At 46.5% G+C, this 16,509-nt stretch overlaps 6 non-coding genes across 6 annotated transcripts; all 6 read right to left on the reverse strand.

Annotated features, from left to right (window-relative positions):
* Window positions 1-5,529: 5,529 nt before the first annotated feature.
* TRNAW-CCA (transfer RNA tryptophan (anticodon CCA)) lies at window positions 5,530-5,601 on the reverse strand. The gene has a single exon. It is a non-coding gene; the product is annotated as a tRNA-Trp (tRNA).
* A 4,424-nt stretch (window positions 5,602-10,025) lies between these two features.
* TRNAW-CCA (transfer RNA tryptophan (anticodon CCA)) lies at window positions 10,026-10,097 on the reverse strand. Its single transcript has one exon. It is a non-coding gene; the product is annotated as a tRNA-Trp (tRNA).
* A 313-nt stretch (window positions 10,098-10,410) lies between these two features.
* Window positions 10,411-10,484, reverse strand: TRNAN-GUU (transfer RNA asparagine (anticodon GUU)). The gene has a single exon. It is a non-coding gene; the product is annotated as a tRNA-Asn (tRNA).
* A 1,790-nt stretch (window positions 10,485-12,274) lies between these two features.
* On the reverse strand, window positions 12,275-12,346 carry TRNAW-CCA (transfer RNA tryptophan (anticodon CCA)). The gene has a single exon. It is a non-coding gene; the product is annotated as a tRNA-Trp (tRNA).
* A 297-nt stretch (window positions 12,347-12,643) lies between these two features.
* Window positions 12,644-12,717, reverse strand: TRNAN-GUU (transfer RNA asparagine (anticodon GUU)). Its single transcript has one exon. It is a non-coding gene; the product is annotated as a tRNA-Asn (tRNA).
* A 2,175-nt stretch (window positions 12,718-14,892) lies between these two features.
* TRNAN-GUU (transfer RNA asparagine (anticodon GUU)) lies at window positions 14,893-14,966 on the reverse strand. The gene has a single exon. It is a non-coding gene; the product is annotated as a tRNA-Asn (tRNA).
* Window positions 14,967-16,509: the final 1,543 nt, after the last annotated feature.

Raw genomic sequence — 16,509 nt, forward strand, 5'->3', positions numbered from 1 at the left:
AGCTCTATTTCCCACAGCAAATCAGGGTATCAAGCACTTCCCTACCTCCCGTAATCCACAAACACAGGGGATTTAGTAGAGGACAGAGCCCATCAACAGTGCACCAAATGCCCTCTGTGTAGGCATAACTTGCTATGAAGAGAAAGCCACAGTTGCGCACTTGTGTTAAAAGGGGACAGTAGGCTGAACCCAGAGAACACGGGAGAAATGACTCAGGTTTACTGAGTGGAACACTCTGTGTCTTTGTGCCCAAAACAGCAGCGTCTTTTTGGTTAACAGCCGAACGCGCTAACCAATTGCGCCACAGAGACTCACTGGCATGTGTGTTCTGCCTTTGGCCTGATTGCATTGCTATTTTTTTCTGAATGGCAGAAAACCTGAACTTTTTTCTGAAAAAGGCATGCCTCTCTTAGCACTGCAGTGCATTAGACTGCTCCCTTGCTTCCCTGAGTCCCCAAATACACAACCACCTTGGGCACAATAGAAGACACATTCCAGCAGATTTAGCAAGAGTGCACCAAGGATTCTATATGTAGGTACCTTGCTGAGAAGCAAGACCTGCAGTTGCATTCTTCTGTTAAAAGAGGGCAGCAGAGTGCACCAAGAGAACTTGGGGGAAGCAGGGCCGTCACGAGGGGGGTGCAGGGGAGGCAAACTGCCCCGGGCCTCGCGCTTGCTGGGGGCCTCGCGGCCCCCTCTCTTAAGTGGAAGGCAGCACAGTCTCCCATGTCCTTTATTCACACGGGGGACTGTGCTGCCCCTGCAATGATTTTGCTGTTTCTTGTGAAGCCGTTTGGCTCCGCAACAAACAGCAAAATAATGGGAGACAGCAGGGCTCAGAAGTGAGCTCTGCTGCCTCCCGTCATTCAGCTGAAAACGTGGACACGCTGACTGACAAGAGAGGACTCCTCTCCTGTCAGTCAGTGTGTTCACGTTGCTCAGCGTGACCACACTGACTGACAGGAGAGGAGTTCTCTCTTATCAGTCAGTGTGTTCATGTTGTCAGTGTGACCACGCTGACTGATGGGAGAGGAGTTCTCTCTCGTCAGTCAGTGTGTTCAGGTTGCTCAGCGTGACCACACTTACTGACAGGAGAGGAATTCTCTCTTGTCAGTCAGTGTGTTCATGTTGTCAGTGTGACCGCGCTGACTGATGGGAGAGGACTCCTCTCCTGTCAGTCAGTATGTTCATGTCAGCGTGATCATGCTGACTGACAGGAGAGGAGTTCTCTCTTGTCAGTCAGTATGTTCATGTTGTCAGTGTGACCACGCTGACTGATGGGAGAGGAGTTCTCTCTTGTCAGCCAGTGTGTTCATGTTGTCAGTGTGACCACACTGACTGATGGGAGAGGACTCCTCTCCTGTCAGTCAGTATGTTCATGTCAGTGTGATCATGCTGACTGACAGGAGAGGAGTTCTCTCTTGTCAGTCAGTATGTTCATGTTGTCAGTGTGACCACGCTGACTGATGGGAGAGGAGTTCTCTCTTGTCAGTCAGTGTGTTCATGTTGTCAGTGTGACCACACTGACTGATGGGAGAGGACTCCTCTCCTGTCAGTCAGTATGTTCATGTCAGCGTGATCATGCTGACTGACAGGAGAGGAGTTCTCTCTTGTCAGTCAGTGTGTTCAAGTTGCTCAGCATGACCACGCTGACTGACAGGAGAGGAGTTTTCTCTTGTCAGTCAGTGTGTTCATGTTGTCAGTGTGACCATGCTGACTGATGGGAGAGGAGTTCTCTCTCGTCAGTCAGTGTTCACGTTGCTCAGCATGACCATGCTGACTGACAGGAGAGGAGTTCTCTCTTGTCAGTCAGTGTGTTATGTTGTCAGTGTGACCACACTGACTGATGGGAGAGGAGTTCTCTCTTGTCAGTCAGTGTGTTCACGTTGCTCAGCATGACCACGCTGACTGACAGGAGAGTTCTCCTGTCAGTCAGTGTGTTCATCTTGATTAGAGAGGACTCCTCGCTTGTCAATCAGTGTGTTCACGTTGCTCAGCGTGACCACGCTGACTGATGGGAGAGGAGTTCTCTCTTGTCAGTCAGTGTGTTCACGTTGCTCAGCGTGACCACGCTGCCTGATGGGAGAGGAGTTCTCTATTGTCAGTCAGTGTGTTCACATTGCTCAGCGTGACCCCGCTGACTGATGGGAGAGGAGTTCTCTCTTGTCAGGCAGCATGTCTACGTGTCGGCTGCGTGGATGCTTTTTAAGGGTGCATGGAGGTAAGGTAAGTGTTTTTTATTTTAAATTAAAAGTGTGTATGTGTATTTAAATTAAATTAGTATGTATGTATGAATGCATGCGTGCATGTTGATGTTTGTGTCAATGCTGTGTTTGGTTTTATGTATACATGCATGTATGGAGTTGTGTAACTGGTGGTTGAATGCATGGGTGAAAGTGTTTTTTGTGAGTGTGTGTTCAGCACCACCCCTAAATGTAGCCACCCTGGGGGCCACTTCATTAAGGGGTGGGCTCATGGCATCAGAGGTGCACCTAGGCTAAAATGTCAGGGGGGAAAGGGGACTAATACTTCAAATGTTGGGAGAGGTGCTAACGTCAGTAGCTGTGAGGAAGGGGCAAACTTCCTTGTGTGGGGGCACCTAAAATCTTTCCACTTTTCGAATGAGACTATTCTGGTGAAGCTTCAATGTTACAAGCAGCTACCTCTTGCCTTCATTTCTGAAACATCACACTTAAGGACTGCTGTGAGAATGAGATGTCTCATGTCACCACTTCCCTTCTAATCACTCCCCTAGCATGCAAGTGCTAACCCCACATCACAATTTCAATTACCTAAAAGTGTATGGATATGAATGCAGGTGCTAACAGTGAAATGACTTCTCATGGCCATGCTTATCCCTATGGCATTCTCACCCAGTCCCTGTCCTCCCCACCCAAAACAACTCCTCACTGGAACTCTTTGGGCTAGCTTTAAACATGGCTAGCCATCAAACTTTGCCCTCAATGTGCCTGCAAGTGTTTCCTCAAAGGAGTCTTCTAAGAGTTCATGACTTCATTGGAGTTGTAAACACGTAACTGGTGTAATAAAAATGTCTTAATCAGGTCTGCTTTTGGCCACTCAATTTAAAAACACCCTGCATGTCTTTCGCTGAAATTCTTTTAAAAATAAGCATTGGCAAAGCCAACAGTTTTGGCTTATGTATAAGTATTAGGCATTTACGAGGCACTGCTATTAGCTGCTCAGGTACTCAAACCATTTTGCACTGGCACTATCAATGGCCAGCTAATACCAATACAGAAGTGCCTTTGCTATGCCTACACAAATGCCCAAACTGTTAGCATTGCCAGTGCTCTTTTTGCTTTACCCTTGATGCACAGGACTATGCATCAAGGTTAAAACAAACATACTACTTGGCTAAATTGGCCCACTTTGAATGTAGGCCAATCTAGCCAGTAATAACACTTATGGTACACAGTCAGCCTGGATATACTTTCTGTGGCATGGCATTTTTACTGGTTGGGAATCCGTACATGGTAATAATGGCACATATTGATGCAGCCTGCTTCAACATAATTAGAACAACCAGCATGAATATATTTTTATACTAGCATATCTCGATTGGAAAGGCGGCATGAAATGTATTGGAAAATGTTCCTATGCACAATTTGTGATTTGCAACTATTGGGAATTTCCATGTGCTTCCATACAAAACCAATTGCAAACTGTGTGGATTTCTACCCAATTTTGCAAAGAAAGTGCTATAAAATGCATACTTTTAACCCAATGTTTCAAACATTTTCTTGGGAGTGAGAACCCCCCCCCCCCCCAAGCCACCCTTTGGTTTGGGCTCCCTCACTGTGCTCTGTTGATCCTGACTAATTGGAACAAACATTTAAGCCTCTTAAGTTCAGAAATGTACCAGCCTCCACTGTACATCATTTGTCACTGTGTATGGTGTGTGTTTTAATGCGCAAACAGGGGCAGGGTGCTCCTTAATTATATGATATGGCATTTATAACGTGCCTGTACGCAAGTGTTTCTAGGCGCGACAAGGCAAGGAGGGAGAAACAAAAGAGTAGGACAAAACACAGATCTTACTAGGCCTTGTGTCATTCAGATCGTACAAGAGCAGGGAATGGGGAGGGGAGAAGTGCCGAGGGTGGGGTAGGATGCAGAAGTGCAGGAACAAAGTAGAAACAAGAGTGCAGCCAACTGGTGGCAAGTGTGAGTTCTCATAAGTGTAGCCAACGGGTGGACAATACGAGCAAGAGCGGGGACTGTAGGGTTACAGATACAACAGATACAGACCACAAGTGCAGGGGAGCCAAGAGGCAGTGCGGGATTGCAATAGGACGAACAAGCAGGGACCTGAGCCCGAATTCAGAGCTTGACCAGGTGACCAGTGCATGGATCAGGCAGGTGATCAGCAAGGGAGAGGAAGAAAGAAGGCAGAAGCAAATAAACAGGTCTTGGGGTGCTTCCGGAACCGGAGATGGTGCTCCTCGTTTTTAGCGAGGCAGGGAGGCTGTTTCCAGAGGGAGGCCCCAGCCGAAGAAAGAGATCTGCCCTCAACTCTTTGCTTGGAAAAGTGATTGACCCTCAGAGAATTGGAGGTGGCGCAGTGGAGAGCTCATGCCATCTTATATATATTTATTCATATGATAAAAAAGTTAGTCTGGCATGAACCTTTCTTCAGTAGAGAAAGTAGTACTAAACCACATTTGGGATCCTGCACACAAACTCAAGGGTAGATTTCTCAAGTCTCCTGTGTGCGGATATGCCGCCGCTGGCCGAGTGCAAAAAACTGTAATGGGGCCTCACCAAATGTTTTGCCCCGGGCCTCACCACATCTTCTGACAGCCCTGGGGGGAAGTAGCTTATGTTAACTACTTGCCATGCTCTTTATAGATCCCTCTGTTTGACTGGGTGAATTCTAATTTCTGGGGTAGAGTAAGCAATTTTTGGATCTAGATGCTGTGCGCAACAGGAATGCTATATACTGCACTGTACTGCTACTGAAAAGTTACCAATTTTACAGGATGTTCAGGTAAGCTTTGTTTCAGAAAACAACTTGCTAGAGGCCCTAGGACAGATTACTGGGACAAAGGAAGAGGGTTTGGGGATTAGCTCATCCCCTATGAAAGGTACAGTCACGCCCGAGACAACTCTGAGTGCCTCCTCGAATTCTAAGAAATGCGAACTGGGGTCCTACGCCTTTTATTGCCAGTGGATCGTTGTGTTTCAGACAAATGTGCACGCCTCCCAGAGCCCCTTGCAATGCACTTAGGGAAATGGGGGAAGGTGCTGTGCAACCCTCTCACTGACAATGTCTCTCTTGTCTATAATGTATCTATGAGAGAGAGAGAAATAGGCAATGCGAGAGTGAAAAAGTAAAATGGAAATGTGTCTACTGAGACCAGTATAAGGGGAAATCCTCACAATCCAGGACCGACAGATGATTGGGAGGGCGCTTACAGTTTTCTGACACCAGAGCACAAAGATGCAGTCAGGTTGAAATAACGAGATACTGAAGAGCAATTTTATATTTCAGAGTGGGAAAAGCAAATATGACCCCGACGTGATTTGAACACGCAACCTTCTGATCTGGAATCAGACGCGCTACCATTGCGCCATGAGGTCCTTGTGGCAATCCACCTGGTGTGTCTGATGACAGAATAAAGGTAGGAGACGTACATGCACCTGCAGAGCCTCATTGCTTCTTTAGGTAGACTGGCTAGGATAGCTTCCTTCTGTGCATCAGTACACGCTGCAGCCAAACCCTTCCCATGAAGTCTTGATGTTTATGAATTGAATGGCAAGTTTTGAAAAACTAAAGCAAGCGAGAAGAATTGCTTACAGTTTATTGGATTTTTTGGACGTCAGCAGACGAGACCTGCGAGAGGTAAACAGAAGTTCATAGTTGGTCATGCTGAATTTTTGAGCCAAAATGCATCGTCCCTGGGTGGGCTTGAACCACCAACCTTTCGGTTAACAGCCGAACGTGCTAACCGATTGTGCCACAGAGACTCATGCAGTGCTTACACTGGGGCCTGATTGGTGTGCTGTTTGCTTATGCTTCCCAGGCAACTTGAAAATATTTCTAAAATAGCTCTATTTCCCACAGCAAATCAGGGTATCAAGCACTTCCCTACCTCCCCTAATCCACAAACACAGGGGATTTAGTAGAGGACAGAGCCCATCAACAGTGCACCAAATGCCCTCTGTGTAGGCATAACTTGCTATGAGGAGAAAGCCACAGTTGCACACTTGTGTTAAAAGGGGACAGCAGGCTGAACCCAGAGAACACGGGAGAAATGACTCAGGTTTACTGAGTGGAACACTCTGTGTCTTTGTGCAAAAACAGCAGCGTCTTTTCGGTTAACAGCCGAACGCGCTAACCAATTGCACCACAGAGACTCACTGGCATGTGTGTTCTGCCTTTGGCCTGATTGCATTGTTATTTTTTTCTGATTGGCAGAAAACCTGAACTTTTTTCTGAAAAAGGCATGCCTCTCTTAGCACTGCAGTGCATTAGACTGCTCCCTTGCTTCCCTGAGTCCCCAAATACACAATCACCTTGGGCACAATAGAAGACACATTCCAGCAGATTTAGCAAGAGTGCACCAAGGTTTCTATATGTAGGTACCTTGCTGAGAAGCAAGACCTGCAGTTGCATTCTTCTGTTAAAAGAGGGCAGCAGAGTGCACCAAGAGAACTTGGGGGAAGTAGCTTATGTTAACTACTTGCAATGATCTTTATAGATCCCTCTGTTTGACTGGGTGAATTCTAATTTCTGGGGTAGAGTAAGCAATTTTTGGATCTAGATGCTGTGCGCAACAGGAATGCTATATACTGCACTGTACTGCTACTGAAAAGTTACCAATTTTACAGGCTGTTCAGGTAAGCTTTGTTTCAGAAAACAACTTGCTAGAGGCCCTAGGACAGATTACTGGGACAAAGGAAGAGGGTTTGGGGATTAGCACATCTCCTATGAAAGGTACAGTCACGCCCGAGACAACTCTGAGTGTCACCTCAAATTCTAAGAAATGCAAACTAGGGACCTACACTTTTTATTGCCAGTGGATCTTTGTGTTTCAGACAAATGTGCACGCCTCCCAGAGCCCCTTGCAATGCACTTAGGGAAATGGGGGAAGGTGCTGTGCAACCCTCTCGCTGACAATGTCTCTCTTGTCTATAATGTAACTATGAGAGAGAGAGAAATAGGCAATGCGAGAGTGAAAAAGTAAAATGGAAATGTGTCTACTGAGACCAGTATAAGGGGAAATCCTCACAATCCAGGACCGACAGTTGATTGGGAGGGCGCTTACAGGTTTCCGACACCAGACCGGTACCTGAACTCACAAACCCAAACTGCAAAGTGATGGGCATTGCCACTAGACTGCCGACCCCCTTTCGGGGCCCCAGCATATATCCTTTAGTCACACCTAGAGTTCCCAGGACAGTGCAGCATTCAGCGATTACACGAAAATATTGACAGCGCTAGGAGGCCATGCAAATGGCAGAGGTATGCTTTACAAAGCCCACGTAGCGTGCACAAAACAGCACATCAGTCAGGCCCACTTGAAGAGATGGTAAAGAGGAAATACTTCTGCTGCATCCAGTAAAACATAGAGATTGGCCTGCTTTAAAGGTTGACCATGTCCTTCATGGGTGTCTGTCAATATGATACTTCCCTGCTGCAAAGCTTACATTCGAAACGCCAGAACAACTAGGCCCAGAGCACAAAGATGCAGTCAGGTTGAAAAACGAGATACTGAAGAGCAATTTTGTATTTCAGAGTGGGAAAAGCAAATATGACGCCGACGTGATTTGAACACGCAAGCTTCTGATCTGGAGTCAGACGTGCTACCATTGCGCCACGAGGTCCTTGCGGCAGTTCATCTGGTGTGTCTGATGACAGAATAAAGGTAGGAGACGTACATGCACGTGCAGAGCCTCATTGCTTCTTTAAGTAGACTGGCTAGGATAGCTTCCTTCTGTGCATCAGTACACGCTGCAGCCAAACCCTTCCCATGAAGTCTTGATGTTTATGAATTGAATGGCAAGTTTTGAAAAACTAAAGCAAGCGAGAAGAATTGCTTGCAGTTTATTGGATTTTTTGGACGTCAGCAGACGAGACCTGCGAGAGGTAAACAGAAGTCCATAGTTGGTCATGCTGAATTTTTGAGCCAAAATGCATCGTCCCTGGGTAGGCTTGAGCCACCAACCTTTCGGTTAACAGCCGAACGCGCTAACCGATTGCGCCACAGAGACTCATGCAGTGCTTACACTGGGGCCTGATTGGTGTGCTGTTTGCTTATGCTTCCCAGGCAACCTGAAAATATTTCTAAAATAGCTCTATTTCCCACAGCAAATCAGGGTATCAAGCACTTCCCTACCTCTCCTAATCCACAAACACAGGGGATTTAGTAGAGGACAGAGCCCATCAACAGTGCACCAAATGTCCTCTGTGTAGGCATAACTTGCTATGAGGAGAAAGCCACAGTTGCGCACTTGTGTTAAAAGGGGACAGTAGGCTGAACCCAGAGAACACGGGAGAAATGACTCAGGTTTACTGAGTGGAACACTCTGTGTCTTTGTGCCAAAAACAGCAGCGTCTTTTCGGTTAACAGCCGAACGCGCTAACCAATTGTGCCACAGAGACTCACTGGCATGTGTGTTCTGCCTTTGGCCTGATTGCATTGCTATTTTTTTCTGATTGGCAGAAAACCTGAACTTTTTTCTGAAAAAGGCATGCCTCTCTTAGCACTGCAGTCCATTAGACTGCTCCCTTGCTTCCCTGAGTCCCCAAATACACAACCACCTTGGGCACAATAGAAGACACATTCCAGCAGATTTAGCAAGAGTGCACCAAGGTTTCTATATGTAGGTACCTTGCTGAGAAGCAAGACCTGCAGTTGCATTCTTCTGTTAAAAGAGGGCAGCAGAGTGCACCAAGAGAACTTGGGGGAAGTAGCTTATGTTAACTACTTGCCATGATCTTTATAGATCCCTCTATTTGACTGGGTGAATTCTAATTTCTGGGGTAGAGTAAGCAATTTTTGGATCTAGATGCTGTGCGCAACAGGAATGCTATATACTGCACTGTACTGCTACTGAAAAGTTACCAATTTTACAGGATGTTCAGGTAAGCTTTGTTTCAGAAAACAACTTGCTAGAGGCCCTAGGACAGATTACTGGGACAAAGGAAGAGGGTTTTGGGATTAGCACATCTCCTATGAAAGGTACAGTCACGCCCGAGACAACTCTGAGTGTCACCTCAAATTCTAAGAAATGCAAACTAGGGACCTACGCTTTTTATTGCCAGTGGATCTTTGTGTTTCAGACAAATGTGCACGCCTCCCAGAGCCCCTTGCAATGCACTTAGGGAAAGGGGGGAAGGTGCTGTGAAGCCCTCTCGCTGACAATGTCTCTCTTGTCTATAATGTAACTATGAGAGAGAGAGAAATAGGCAATGCGAGAGTGAAAAAGTAAAATGGAAATGTGTCTACTGAGACCAGTATAAGGGGAAATCCTCACAATTCAGGACCGACAGTTGATTGGGAGGGCGCTTACAGTTTTCTGACACCAGACCGGTACCTGAACTCACAAACCCAAACTGCAAAGTGATGGGCATTGCCACTAGACTGCCGACCCCCTTTCGGGGCCGCAGCATATTTCCTTTAGTCACACCTAGAGTTCCCAGGACAGTGCAGCATTCAGCGATTACACGAAAATATTGACAGCGCTAGGAGGCCATGCAAATGGCAGAGGTATGCTTTACAAAGCCCACGTAGCGTGCACAAAACAGCACATCAGTCAGGCCCACTTGAAGAGATGGTAAAGAGGAAATACTTCTGCTGCATCCAGTAAAACATAGAGATTGGCCTGCTTTAAAGGTTGACCATGTCCTTCATGGGTGTCTGTCAATATGATACTTCCCTGCTGCAAAGTTTACATTCGAAACGCCAGAACAACTAGGCCCAGAGCACAAAGATGCAGTCAGGTTGAAATAACGAGATACTGAAGAGCAATTTTATATTTCAGAGTGGGAAAAGCAAATATGACCCCGACGTGATTTGAACATGCAACCTTCTGATCTGGAGTCAGACGCGCTACCATTGCGCCACGAGGTCCTTGTGGCAGTCCACCTGGTGTGTCTGATGACAGAATAAAGGTAGGAGACGTACATGCACCTGCAGAGCCTCATTGCTTCTTTAAGTAGACTGGCTAGGATAGCTTCCTTCTGTGCATCAGTACACGCTGCAGCCAAACCCTTCCCATGAAGTCTTGATGTTTATGAATTGAATGGCAAGTTTTGAAAAACTAAAGCAAGCGAGAAGAATTGCTTGCAGTTTATTGGATTTTTTGGACGTCAGCAGACGAGACCTGCGAGAGGTAAACAGAAGTTCATAGTTGGTCATGCTGAATTTTTGAGCCAAAATGCATCGTCCCTGGGTGGGCTTGAACCACCAACCTTTCGGTTAACAGCCGAACGCGCTAACCGATTGCGCCACAGAGACTCATGCAGTTCTTACACAGGGGCCTGATTGGTGTGCTGTTTGCTTATGCTTCCCAGGCAACCTGAAAATATTTCTAAAATAGCTCTATTTGCCACAGCAAATCAGGGTATCAAGCACTTCCCTACCTCCCCTAATCCACAAACACAGGGGATTTAGTAGAGGACAGAGCCCATCAACAGTGCACCAAATGTCCTCTGTATAGGCATAACTTGCTATGAGGAGAAAGCCACAGTTGCGCACTTGTGTTAAAAGGGGACAGTAGGCTGAACCCAGAGAACACGGGAGAAATGACTCAGGTTTACTGAGTGGAACACTCTGTGTCTTTGTGCCCAAAACAGCAGCGTCTTTTCGGTTAACAGCCGAACGCGCTAACCAATTGCGCCACAGAGACTCACTGGCATGTGTGTTCTGCCTTTGGCCTGATTGCATTGCTATTTTTTTCTGATTGGCAGAAAACCTGAACTTTTTTCTGAAAAAGGCATGCCTCTCTTAGCACTGCAGTGCATTAGACTGCTCCCTTGCTTCCCTGAGTCCCCAAATACACAACCACCTTGGGCACAATAGAAGACACATTCCAGCAGATTTAGCAAGAGTGCACCAAGGATTCTATATGTAGGTACCTTGCTGAGAAGCAAGACCTGCAGTTGCATTCTTCTGTTAAAAGAGGGCAGCAGAGTGCACCAAGAGAACTTGGGGGAAGTAGCTTATGTTAACTACTTGCCATGCTCTTTATAGATCCCTCTGTTTGACTGGGTGAAATCTAATTTCTGGGGTAGAGTAAGCAATTTTTGGATCTAGATGCTGTGCGCAACAGGAATGCTATATACTGCACTGTACTGCTACTGAAAAGTTACCAATTTTACAGGATGTTCAGGTAAGCTTTGTTTCAGAAAACAACTTGCTAGAGGCACTAAGACAGATTACTGGGACAAAGGAAGAGGGTTTTGGGATTAGCACATCTCCTATGAAAGGTACAGTCACGCCCGAGACAACTCTGAGTGTCACCTCAAATTCTAAGAAATGCAAACTAGGGACCTACGCTTTTTATTGCCAGTGGATCTTTGTGTTTCAGACAAATGTGCACGCCTCCCAGAGCCCCTTGCAATGCACTTAGGGAAAGGGGGGAAGGTGCTGTGAAGCCCTCTCGCTGACAATGTCTCTCTTGTCTATAATGTAACTATGAGAGAGAGAGAAATAGGCAATGCGAGAGTGAAAAAGTAAAATGGAAATGTGTCTACTGAGACCAGTATAAGGGGAAATCCTCACAATTCAGGACCGACAGTTGATTGGGAGGGCGCTTACAGTTTTCTGACACCAGACCGGTACCTGAACTCACAAACCCAAACTGCAAAGTGATGGGCATTGCCACTAGACTGCCGACCCCCTTTCGGGGCCGCAGCATATTTCCTTTAGTCACACCTAGAGTTCCCAGGACAGTGCAGCATTCAGCGATTACACGAAAATATTGACAGCGCTAGGAGGCCATGCAAATGGCAGAGGTATGCTTTACAAAGCCCACGTAGCGTGCACAAAACAGCACATCAGTCAGGCCCACTTGAAGAGATGGTAAAGAGGAAATACTTCTGCTGCATCCAGTAAAACATAGAGATTGGCCTGCTTTAAAGGTTGACCATGTCCTTCATGGGTGTCTGTCAATATGATACTTCCCTGCTGCAAAGTTTACATTCGAAACGCCAGAACAACTAGGCCCAGAGCACAAAGATGCAGTCAGGTTGAAATAACGAGATACTGAAGAGCAATTTTATATTTCAGAGTGGGAAAAGCAAATATGACCCCGACGTGATTTGAACATGCAACCTTCTGATCTGGAGTCAGACGCGCTACCATTGCGCCACGAGGTCCTTGTGGCAGTCCACCTGGTGTGTCTGATGACAGAATAAAGGTAGGAGACGTACATGCACCTGCAGAGCCTCATTGCTTCTTTAAGTAGACTGGCTAGGATAGCTTCCTTCTGTGCATCAGTACACGCTGCAGCCAAACCCTTCCCATGAAGTCTTGATGTTTATGAATTGAATGGCAAGTTTTGAAAAACTAAAGCAAGCGAGAAGAATTGCTTGCAGTTTATTGGATTTTTTGGACGTCAGCAGACGAGACCTGCGAGAGGTAAACAGAAGCTGAATTTTTGAGCCAAAATGCATCGTCCCTGGGTGGGCTTGAACCACCAACCTTTCGGTTAACAGCCGAACGCGCTAACCGATTGCGCCACAGAGACTCATGCAGTGCTTACATTGGGGCCTGATTGGTGTGCTGTTTGCTTATGCTCCCCAGGCAACCTGAAAATATTTCTAAAATAGCTCTATTTCCCACAGCAAATCAGGCTATCAAGTACTTCCCTACCTCCCGTAATCCACAAACACAGGGGATTTAGTAGAGGACAGAGCCCATCAACAGTGCACCAAATGCCCTCTGTGTAGGCATAACTTGCTATGAGGAGAAAGCCACAGTTGCGCACTTGTGTTAAAAGGGGACAGTAGGCTGAACCCAGAGAACACGGGAGAAATGACTCAGGTTTACTGAGTGGAACACTCTGTGTCTTTGTGCCCAAAACAGCAGCGTCTTTTCGGTTAACAGCCGAACGCGCTAACCAATTGCGCCACAGAGACTCACTGGCATGTGTGTTCTGCCTTTGGCCTGATTGCATTGCTATTTTTTTCTGATTGGCAGAAAACCTGAACTTTTTTCTGAAAAAGGCATGCCTCTCTTAGCACTGTAGTGCATTAGACTGCTCCCTTGCTTCCCTGAGTCCCCAAATACACAATCACCTTGGGCACAATAGAAGACACATTCCAGCAGATTTAGCAAGAGTGCACCAAGGTTTCTATATGTAGGTACCTTGCTGAGAAGCAAGACCTGCAGTTGCATTCTTCTGTTTAAAGAGGGCAGCAGAGTGCACCAAGAGAACTTGGGGGAAGTAGCTTATGTTAACTACTTGCAATGATCTTTATAGATCCCTCTGTTTGACTGGGTGAATTCTAATTTCTGGGGTAGAGTAAGCAATTTTTGGATCTAGATGCTGTGCGCAACAGGAATGCTATATACTGCACTGTACTGCTACTGAAAAGTTACCAATTTTACAGGCTGTTCAGGTAAGCTTTGTTTCAGAAAACAACTTGCTAGAGGCCCTAGGACAGATTACTGGGACAAAGGAAGAGGGTTTGGGGATTAGCACATCTCCTATGAAAGGTACAGTCACGCCCGAGACAACTCTGAGTGCCTCCTCAAATTCTAAGAAATGCAAACTAGGGACCTATGCTTTTTATTGCCAGTGGATCTTTGTGTTTCAGACAAATGTGCACGCCTCCCAGAGCCCCTTGCAATGCACTTAGGGAAATGGGGGAAGGTGCTGTGAAGCCCTCTCGCTGACAATGTCTCTCTTGTCTATAATGTATCTATGAGAGAGAGAGAAATAGGCAATGCGAGAGTGAAAAAGTAAAATGGAAATGTGTCTACTGAGACCAGTATAAGGGGAAATCCTCACAATCCAGGACCGACAGTTGATTGGGAGGGCGCTTACAGTTTTCCGACACCAGTCCGGTACCTGAACTCACAAACCCAAACTGCAAAGTGATGGGCATTGCCACTAGACTGCCGACCCCCTTTCGGGGCCCCAACATATATCCTTTAGTCACACTTAGAGTTCCCAGGACAGTGCAGCATTCAGCGATTACACGAAAATATTGACAGCGCTAGGAGGCCATGCAAATGGCAGAGGTATGCTTTACAAAGCCCACGTAGCGTGCACAAAACAGCACATCAGTCAGGCCCACTTGAAGAGATGGTAAAGAGGAAATACTTCTGCTGCATCCAGTAAAACATAGAGATTGGCCTGCTTTAAAGGTTGACCATGTCCTTCATGGGTGTCTGTCAATATGATGCTTCCCTGCTGCAAAGTTTACATTCGAAACGCCAGAACAACTAGGCCCAGAGCACAAAGATGCAGTCAGGTTGAAATAACGAGATACTGAAGAGCAATTTTATATTGCAGAGTGGGAAAAGCAAGTATGACCCCGTTGTGATTTGAACACACAACCTTCTGATCTGGTGTCAGACGTGCTACCATTGCGCCACGAGGTCCTTGTGGCAATCCACCTGGTGTGTCTGATGACAGAATAAAGGTAGGAGACGTACATGCACCTGCAGAGCCTCATTGCTTCTTTAGGTAGACTGGCTAGGATAGCTTCCTTCTGTGCATCAGTACACGCTGCAGCCAAACCCTTCCCATGAAGTCTTGATGTTTATGAATTGAATGGCAAGTTTTGAAAAACTAAAGCAAGCGAGAAAAATTGCTTGCAGTTTATTGGATTTTTTGGACGTCAGCAGACGAGACCTGCGAGAGGTAAACAGAAGTCCATAGTTGGTCACGCTGAATTTTTGAGCCAAAATGCACCGTCCCTGGGTGGGCTTGAACCACCAACCTTTCGGTTAACAGCCGAACGCGCTAACCGATTACGCCACAGAGACTCATGCAGTTCTTAGACAGGGGCCTGATTGGTGTGCTGTTTGCTTATGCTTCCCAGGCAACCTGAAAATATTTCTAAAATAGCTCTATTTGCCACAGCAAATCAGGGTATCAAGCACTTCCCTACCTCCCCTAATCCACAAACACAGGGGATTTAGTAGAGGACAGAGCCCATCAACAGTGCACCAAATGTCCTCTGTATAGGCATAACTTGCTATGAGGAGAAAGCCACAGTTGCGCACTTGTGTTAAAAGGGGACAGTAGGCTGAACCCAGAGAACACGGGAGAAATGACTCAGGTTTACTGAGTGGAACACTCTGTGTCTTTGTGCCCAAAACAGCAGCGTCTTTTCGGTTAACAGCCGAACGCGCTAACCAATTGCGCCACAGAGACTCACTGGCATGTGTGTTCTGCCTTTGGCCTGATTGCATTGCTATTTTTTTCTGATTGGCAGAAAACCTGAACTTTTTTCTGAAAAAGGCATGCCTCTCTTAGCACTGCAGTGCATTAGACTGCTCCCTTGCTTCCCTGAGTCCCCAAATACACAACCACCTTGGGCACAATAGAAGACACATTCCAGCAGATTTAGCAAGAGTGCACCAAGGATTCTATATGTAGGTACCTTGCTGAGAAGCAAGACCTGCAGTTGCATTCTTCTGTTAAAAGAGGGCAGCAGAGTGCACCAAGAGAACTTGGGGGAAGTAGCTTATGTTAACTACTTGCCATGATCTTTATAGATCCCTCTGTTTGACTGGGTGAATTCTAATTTCTGGGGTAGAGTAAGCAATTTTTGGATCTAGATGCTGTGCGCAACAGGAATGCTATATACTGCACTGTACTGCTACTGAAAAGTTACCAATTTTACAGGATGTTCAGGTAAGCTTTGTTTCAGAAAACAACTTGCTAGAGGCCCTAGGACAGATTACTGGGACAAAGGAAGAGGGTTTGGGGATTAGCACATCTCCTATGAAAGGTACAGTCACGCCCGAGACAACTCTGAGTGCCTCCTCAAATTCTAAGAAATGCGAACTGGGGTCCTACGCCTTTTATTGCCAGTGGATCTTTGTGTTTCTGACAAATGTGCACGCCTCCCAGAGCCCCATGCTATGCACTTAGGGAAATGGGGGAAGGTGCTGTGCAACCCTCTCGCTGACAATGTCTCTCTTGTCTATAATGTATCTATGAGAGAGAGAGAAATAGGCAATGCGAGAGTGAAAAAGTAAAATGGAAATGTGTCTACTGAGACCAGTATAAGCGGAAATCCTCACAATCCAGGACTGACAGTTGATTGGGAGGGCGCTTACAGGTTTCCGACACCAGACCGGTACCTGAACTCACAAACCCAAACTGCAAAGTGATGGGCATTGCCACTAGACTGCCGACCCCCTTTCGGGGCCCCAGCATATATCGTTTGGTCACACCTAGAGTTCCCAGGACAGTGCAACATTCAGCGATTACACGAAAATATTGACAGCGCTAGGAGGCCATGCAAATGGCAGAGGTATGCTTTACAAAGCCCACGTAGCGTGCACAAAACAGCACATC

The sequence above is a fragment of the Ambystoma mexicanum genome, chromosome 11 (genome assembly GCF_040938575.1).
Source record: "Ambystoma mexicanum isolate Mex_15411 chromosome 11, UKY_AmexF1_1, whole genome shotgun sequence".
Classification (NCBI taxonomy): domain Eukaryota; kingdom Metazoa; phylum Chordata; class Amphibia; order Caudata; family Ambystomatidae; genus Ambystoma; species Ambystoma mexicanum.